The sequence below is a fragment of the Drosophila novamexicana genome, unplaced genomic scaffold (genome assembly GCF_003285875.2).
Source record: "Drosophila novamexicana strain 15010-1031.04,08,12 unplaced genomic scaffold, DnovRS2.1 tig00001444-arrow-arrow-pilon, whole genome shotgun sequence".
NCBI lineage: Eukaryota > Metazoa > Arthropoda > Insecta > Diptera > Drosophilidae > Drosophila > Drosophila novamexicana.
The window spans coordinates 249,888-256,834 of NW_020824859.1; positions in this window are offsets into that span (position 1 = coordinate 249,888).

A 6,947-nucleotide genomic window follows, 5' to 3' on the forward strand; every position below is an offset into this window, starting at 1 on the left:
CTCTAAAATAGAATTGGAGAATACTTTTCTGAGGAAAGAAACTTTAAAGAACAAACCCTTAAACTACTTTACTTTGAAAACATTTAACTTGATTATCGGAATTTTTAAAAGATTTTATTCTAAGTGTTGCTAAAAACACGATGCAAATCTTAGGAGCTACCAAGCTGAAGCTTCTTTTTGGGTCGCATGTGAGCACTACGACGGGGTCTTGGAAAATTCGACCTGCAAGTGAGGGAAAACGGTGCTCAAGCTTATTGAAAAAAACATCAACAATGACGGAGTCATATAATTGTGCTATGCAAACGTGACGACACGAGCCTGCATGGCTTAGGTGTCTGAGCGTCGGACTTACAAACGAGAGGTCGCCGGTTCAAACTCAGCAGCAACTGTCAGTTTTCATATTTGTTTAAAGAGCAAATGCAGAGACATGTGGTGAGAATTTCAGAGGCTGGTTTCAGCAACTCTCGCTGGCTCATAGTTGAGCGTGGAAACCCTGCCTGCACACGCAGCTCGGCAACTCTGCCCCGACTGCAATTAGTGGCACACGTGTGCTCGTTCTTACCCCGACTCCACGTATGGGTGCTCCGCGTACATCTGAGTATATATTCTAAACAGTTGATTTGTGCATGCGGCTTTATCGCCGATTTGGTTTTTGAATATTGCTCGCCGCATTGGGAAGCAGTTTTTGGATGACACTCGCTTGCGGAGACTCCCTTGTGCAATTAGGAAAAGTGCAGTTTTATGTGTTTATTTTTACATGCCACACAATATGCCACAGGCAGGCAGGCATAGCGCACAGCTGTGTGGCCTAACCCAAATACATGCATATTCGATACGAGCATATATGTTTATATATGTATATATATGCATATCGTTCAAGTAGTCGGCCCTCTGGGTGCCACTCCTGGAGCCGTTCTAAATTGTGCGTGCCAGCAAGTCGTTCGACTTATCACACCCCGAACTGTGCTCTAAGGGTTGCGCAGATGAGTCCAAGAACAGGGTGCGGGGGCGTGTAAGCGATATCGAACACAAACACACACACACACTCGGACACAGCTGGTGTGTGTGTGTGTGTTGCACTATCTTTTATTACCGACTTTTCCATAGGTATATTTTTGATTTTCCGCATTTATTGTAATTTATTAATGAGCGAATGCCTTTGGCCGCCACACTGATTTATGGGGCATGTGCTGTCAGTGGCATGTTTTTGATGCATGTGGCATGGCAGCCTGGTGGCACGGTGGCATGGTGGCATGGTGCATTTGGCTGTTGGTGGTGTCAAAGGGTTCATTAGCACGCCAAAAGGATATTCACACGATGAGCCCCTGTGACTTATGTAACTTAATAGGCTGCTAAAATATGTGTGCTCGATTTTTATCACTCAACACACACACAGACATACACACGGATATGACATGCACACTCACTGGCAAAGGAGTTGACGACGTCGCAGAGGCAAACAACATGTGGCAATGGCCACAGCCAAATTGTAGCCACATGTGTGCGCCTCACACTCGCCCCACAATGTTGATGATCATCAACAGCAGCAGCAGCAGCAGCAGCAGCAGCAGCAGCAGCAGCAGCAGCAGCATCGGCAGCAAGTAGGGAGACTCAGTCTCAGTCTGAGGCTAAACAAATTGAAAAATTTCAAGTCCTCAGCCTCTTGGCGCTCGCAATTGCTCAATCGCGCGTTGTTTTTCTTTTCTTTTTATTTTCGTTTAGTTTTTTTCGCGTGCTCGCTGCCAGCCACAAAGTTTGCAAAGGGAACCAAACGACAAGATCACAAGATGATCATCATGTTGCGCGGAGCACAAGTACAGAGTACGTACTACAGTGAACTCGGCGCTCATCAGTGCCAGAGATGCGCAATTGGCTCATTACTGGCTGAATATTCATAGGTTTTCCACTCCTCACATGCCAAATAGTAATTATTTTAGCTTGTATATAGGAAAACTTTCTTTAAGATTCAAGTTTGCTCGCGATTGAGTAGCATAGTGGGCAACCTGAGCACGAGTAACGAGACCAAAGAAAAGTTAACTTTTGATAGGATTTAATTTTAATTTCATTTGAGTAGCATATTGGGCTGGAAGTAGACACATTGAGCACAGGTGACTAAAGAGTTTGAACCGCCGGGTAGACGGAAGATAAAAAAAGATATTATTATTTTAAGAGTTAAGTTAATTTTCGATTAAGTCGTATAATCGGCTAAGACAAGGCGAGATGACGATCGAGAAAAGAGTTTGTTGTTTTAAGATTTTAGTTTTTTTATACAAGACGGCAGACTGAGGTTTATTCTTCAATACATTTTCTAAAACAAAAATCACGACAAATCATTTAATTACTACTTGCCGGAGATCTGAATCCTGTTCATCGTTATTCAGCTTCCCGAAGGAAGGCATAATTTGGACAACTTAACATATACTTAAAACTACTCGTAAAGCTAATAAAAATGGAATAGTTATATTACATAGGTAAAATGCAGTAATTTCATGGCTGATCCAAACTTGGTTACATTGTAACACGTTATTTTAATTGATATTTTATATTTATATACTTAATTCCGTAGTATTCCATACTATACTATACTGTACTATATTATACCATATTATTCCGTACTCTACTCATACTATATTTCATCATAACATACTATACTACTTTCCCATACTATACTCACTTATAATATGCTATACAACACTATACTATACAGCTATGCAACACTATATTACTTTAGCGATTGGGAGTAGAGCTCATCACTGTTGCTGTATCTAGATAAAAATCATACTTATTGGATTGCTCGCCTTCGCCTTCGCCCCGAGATCGACTGAGAGCGCCGCGGAGAGTGAACCGCGTAAAAGTGACTCGCGGGTGCGCCGTGGCCTGTCGGGGTCGGTCGGCGGGGACCGTCTGTCTGTCTGTCTGTCTGCTTGTCTCACTGCGCATTGCGCACTGCGTGCGGAATTTTCTTTTTCGAGTTCGGTTCGGTTCGGTTTTGGGTGCCAGTCAGTTAGTCTGTGAGAAAACGTCGGGCCGTTTGGTTGTTTTTGGGTTGTTCGCTTGATTTTCGGTTGTTGTTTTCAGTTGTTCGGCACGCATTGCCTGCGCTTTGCCTGGGCGGCCTTTGGCTTATCGAACGAATTCGAATTCGTTTCTTGCGGGCGGAAAATTCTGCGCACCCCGAATGTGAGTGTGCGACCGTGTCTCTCTCTGTGTGTGTGTGTGTGTGTGCACTAAGTGGAAAAGCCGCACATTTAAAAAATTTTAATTTATTTTTAAGTTATTTATTTTCCTTCCTTACGTTCGGTTTGGTTTGCTTCTGTCGGCGCTTTTTGTCGTTTTTATCAAGAATTCTGGATAAAACAAATGTACTGAATGAAAGCGTTTGTTGTTGCACAGAAGCAAATGCATCTCAATGTGTTGAAATGTGCTCAACATGCACACACACTCACACACACACACACATCCTACCAACCAGTGCAAATTGACCGTGAATATGGATGCCGTTCTTGGTGCTAAGGGGCTTTCGAGAGATATATGTAGATATGGATGCATATATAACGCAAATATGCATGTGGAACAGTGTTGAAAAATAGCTTAAAATATGTTTTTAAATAAAGCGTATATCGAAACGAAAGCAAACAAATTATTTACAAATGTTAAATTTAAAAATTGAGAGATAAATGAAGTTTATAAATATAAAAAAGTTTATAAATTTAACACAACACTTAAAATCAAAGCAACGTGAGCTTGTAAACTTCCAAAAGTTATTGCTAATTAAAAATAAATATAATAATGAATATAAAAAAAAATATAATATATGATTCTAACTGGAAAATAATCATAGCTAAACAATAAGTATATCAAAAAATAACTAAATCGAAACTAAGCATAGTTTTTAAAGGTGTTAATCGAAAAAAAGTGTTCTTAATATATTTGACATATTAAATATTAATCAAATTAAAAACGTGTTTAAAATACAATAAAAACATAAAAAAATGTGCTCAAATTTATTTGAGTATTTTAAAAAAAAATTATATTAAAAGGGGAAATAATTATTGAAACTTAAACAAATACTTATTGGATAAATAAATAATCTCAACAATAAATACACAAGACTATTGAATAAATATAATCTTTCTTAAATAAAACTGATGCAATAAATAAAAAACAAACTCTTACATATTGGATAAATAAATACTCTGTTAAATAAACGCCATGCAATAAATACAATGAGCTTGACCAAACTTTAAAGTTATTTTAACATGCACATCGAAAAGGTTTTGCCTAGTGCCTAACCATATGCCAATATATGTGAATATATTTTAGTATTTTACTCCCACGCAAAACTAAACACTAAGTGAGACCAAACATTAAGCATGCATTTTGCATATTCAATTGTGAATCAATAGTCAATGCAGTCAGCTTCATCTGCATCCGTTCGCGCGAGTCGTTGAGGAAAGTGTGTCGAAAATCGGTGTGGGAAGGCGACGCCTACAAAAGACCTCGACAAAAGATTACAAAAAAAAAGGCATCTTTTAAATAGCAGCAGCTCGCAGCATTTTGGCTTATCAAATTGATTTCGACTACTAAGAGAGCGACAAGCGCTGGCGTTTTGTTTGGATGCCACTAATTTTTTAATTACCATAAAATATATCTGACTAAAGTATCTAACAAGTTGGGTAGAACTTTCCAAACGAAATGCAGCTGCAGCGCGTCAGCGGCGGGTGCATCTCTCAGATGCAGATACATTTATGAATTTTTATGTAAATGCGTTCGCAACACGCGCCCGTCATAAAACCAGACCAACGATTGTCTCATTTGGGTGCACTGCGTCGGGACAGGCATCTCGAATTGTATTTTGACTGCGCAAAGGGCCATAAAACTAATGACAAGCCCAGGTCCGGACGGAGGCGCAGCCCAGAAATTAACTAGTAAAATTAGCTAACAAGCCGGCGGCAGCCTGCAATTGACCCCGCCAGGATGTCGAACCTCTGGCGTGTATTGCATTCGCATTCGCGAGTGCTTCGCCCCCTTTTTCATATCGAATATAAACATACTCCACATACTGAACATATTCATAATGCTTGGGCACCGATCTTGTTGCCCCCCTCTCTCACCCTGCCCCTCGCCGGGCTGCCAGCTTTCCCGACTTCTGTGTCTGCGTATTTTTAGCTGCCCAAGGCGTAAATAATTCATTTTCCAGTCACAGTTGTTGACGTTCGTCGCACGAATGTTCCAACAACTGACGCCAAAGCGGGGCGGGTGGCAGCAGCGGCAGCATAACGGGAAATGCCTCCTTGTCAGCCTCCTGACATCCCCCAACCCCCCCACCACAACTGTAGGCTGTAGGTGCATTTTTTCTGATTTCCACCCAAGGGATTTGCGTTCGCGTCGCCGTTGATTTGCATCTAAACTTGAAAGTGTTTGTGCGCCCTATTTGGCCTTTTGATATCTTTTCATACACTGTTCACCAAATGGAGAACGAGCATATTGGTCGGTCTGGGAAAGTACAAGAGCGAGAGACTTTAAATCGGATAAACATATGTTTATAGAAGATGTGTTTATCCTATTTTATCGATATCTCCTACGCAATATCGATAAATATCGATTTTGAGACATGTTTTTTAAAGCGTAACTCAAAAATTACAAGAGATAGCTACATCAAACTTGGTATGCCGATTCTTGGATAGTGGATACAGATTTAAAATTTGTTAGTTTTTAGATTTTTCTCTCCAGAGATTTCAAAAAATAAAACTCATTCTTACAGGTAAAACCTTGTGTGTTTGGTATATATACACTTTTGTGTGACATTTTGAGGCCTTGAAAGTTTCGTTAATATCATCTTTTAATCAAGATTGACTTTCCCCCAGCATGGGGCAAAGGTTCTGTGTAAGAGTACAAAGGCTATGATAGGCCGAAGCTAGACTGCTATCAAAGGCAGTTCAGGGTAGCTCCTAGCTAGCCCTCTTGTTTTTAAAATTTTGAAAAAAATTGTATTTTTAAACAGGCTGGCGCATTGCATTGAACTTTGACTGCAATTGCGCTGCCTGGCAAAATCATGAACTAGAAATTCCACTTTGGCAATTTGCTGGCATCAAATAAAAACAAAACAAAATAAAAAATAAAAAAGGAGGGAGAAAAAACGTATATACCACATACAATGTTAAGCTGCGTGGCATGCCACTTAAGTTGCTTTTTATGGGCGTCTCTTACTTGGCCCAAAATACAATAAATTTTACTCAGCGCCAGCGACGCCGCTGCCGCTGCCGCTGCGCAGTTTGAAGTGAAGTGGGGATGTGGGGGGAGGGGGGGGGGGGTGTGCGCTGCATTGGCCCAGCAACTCAATTAAGTGTCCATAAAATATCCAGATACGCTAATCAATGATATACATACATATGTGGGGCTTGTACAAATTGCTTTGAGATGTGCCAAGCGAATAACTTGAACCAATGGCGGATTTCTTTTCAATTACAAAAGATTTGTTCGCAACAAATGTTTGGCAATTGAGATAAGTTCTAGAAAAGATGTTGCATACAGTATTTGAAGGAAGTCACGAATGTTAAGAGAGTACAGTAAGAAATAAAAACAGGGAATAATAATAATAAACCTATAAAAATACACTTAGTAATCAAACAATTTTTTAAAAATATATACAAATAAAAAGTAGAAGAGCTTTCACACCTACAACAAACACAGACACAACGCACACAATTCATCCTCCGAGTTGAAGTGTAGAGCTTTTGAAAGCTCACTAATACTAATGCAAGCAATTTGAAAGCGTTCAACAAAAAACATGACTACTTTACGAAAAGCAAACAAATTTTGTTAAAATTAAAAGTAATTCGGAAAACAAAAACCAATAAAATTTCAATTGAGTTCAGCTATCGAACGACAGCTGTTGATAAATGTGTGTCTATTAAAATATTTTACTGTGCATTTAAAAATTGATT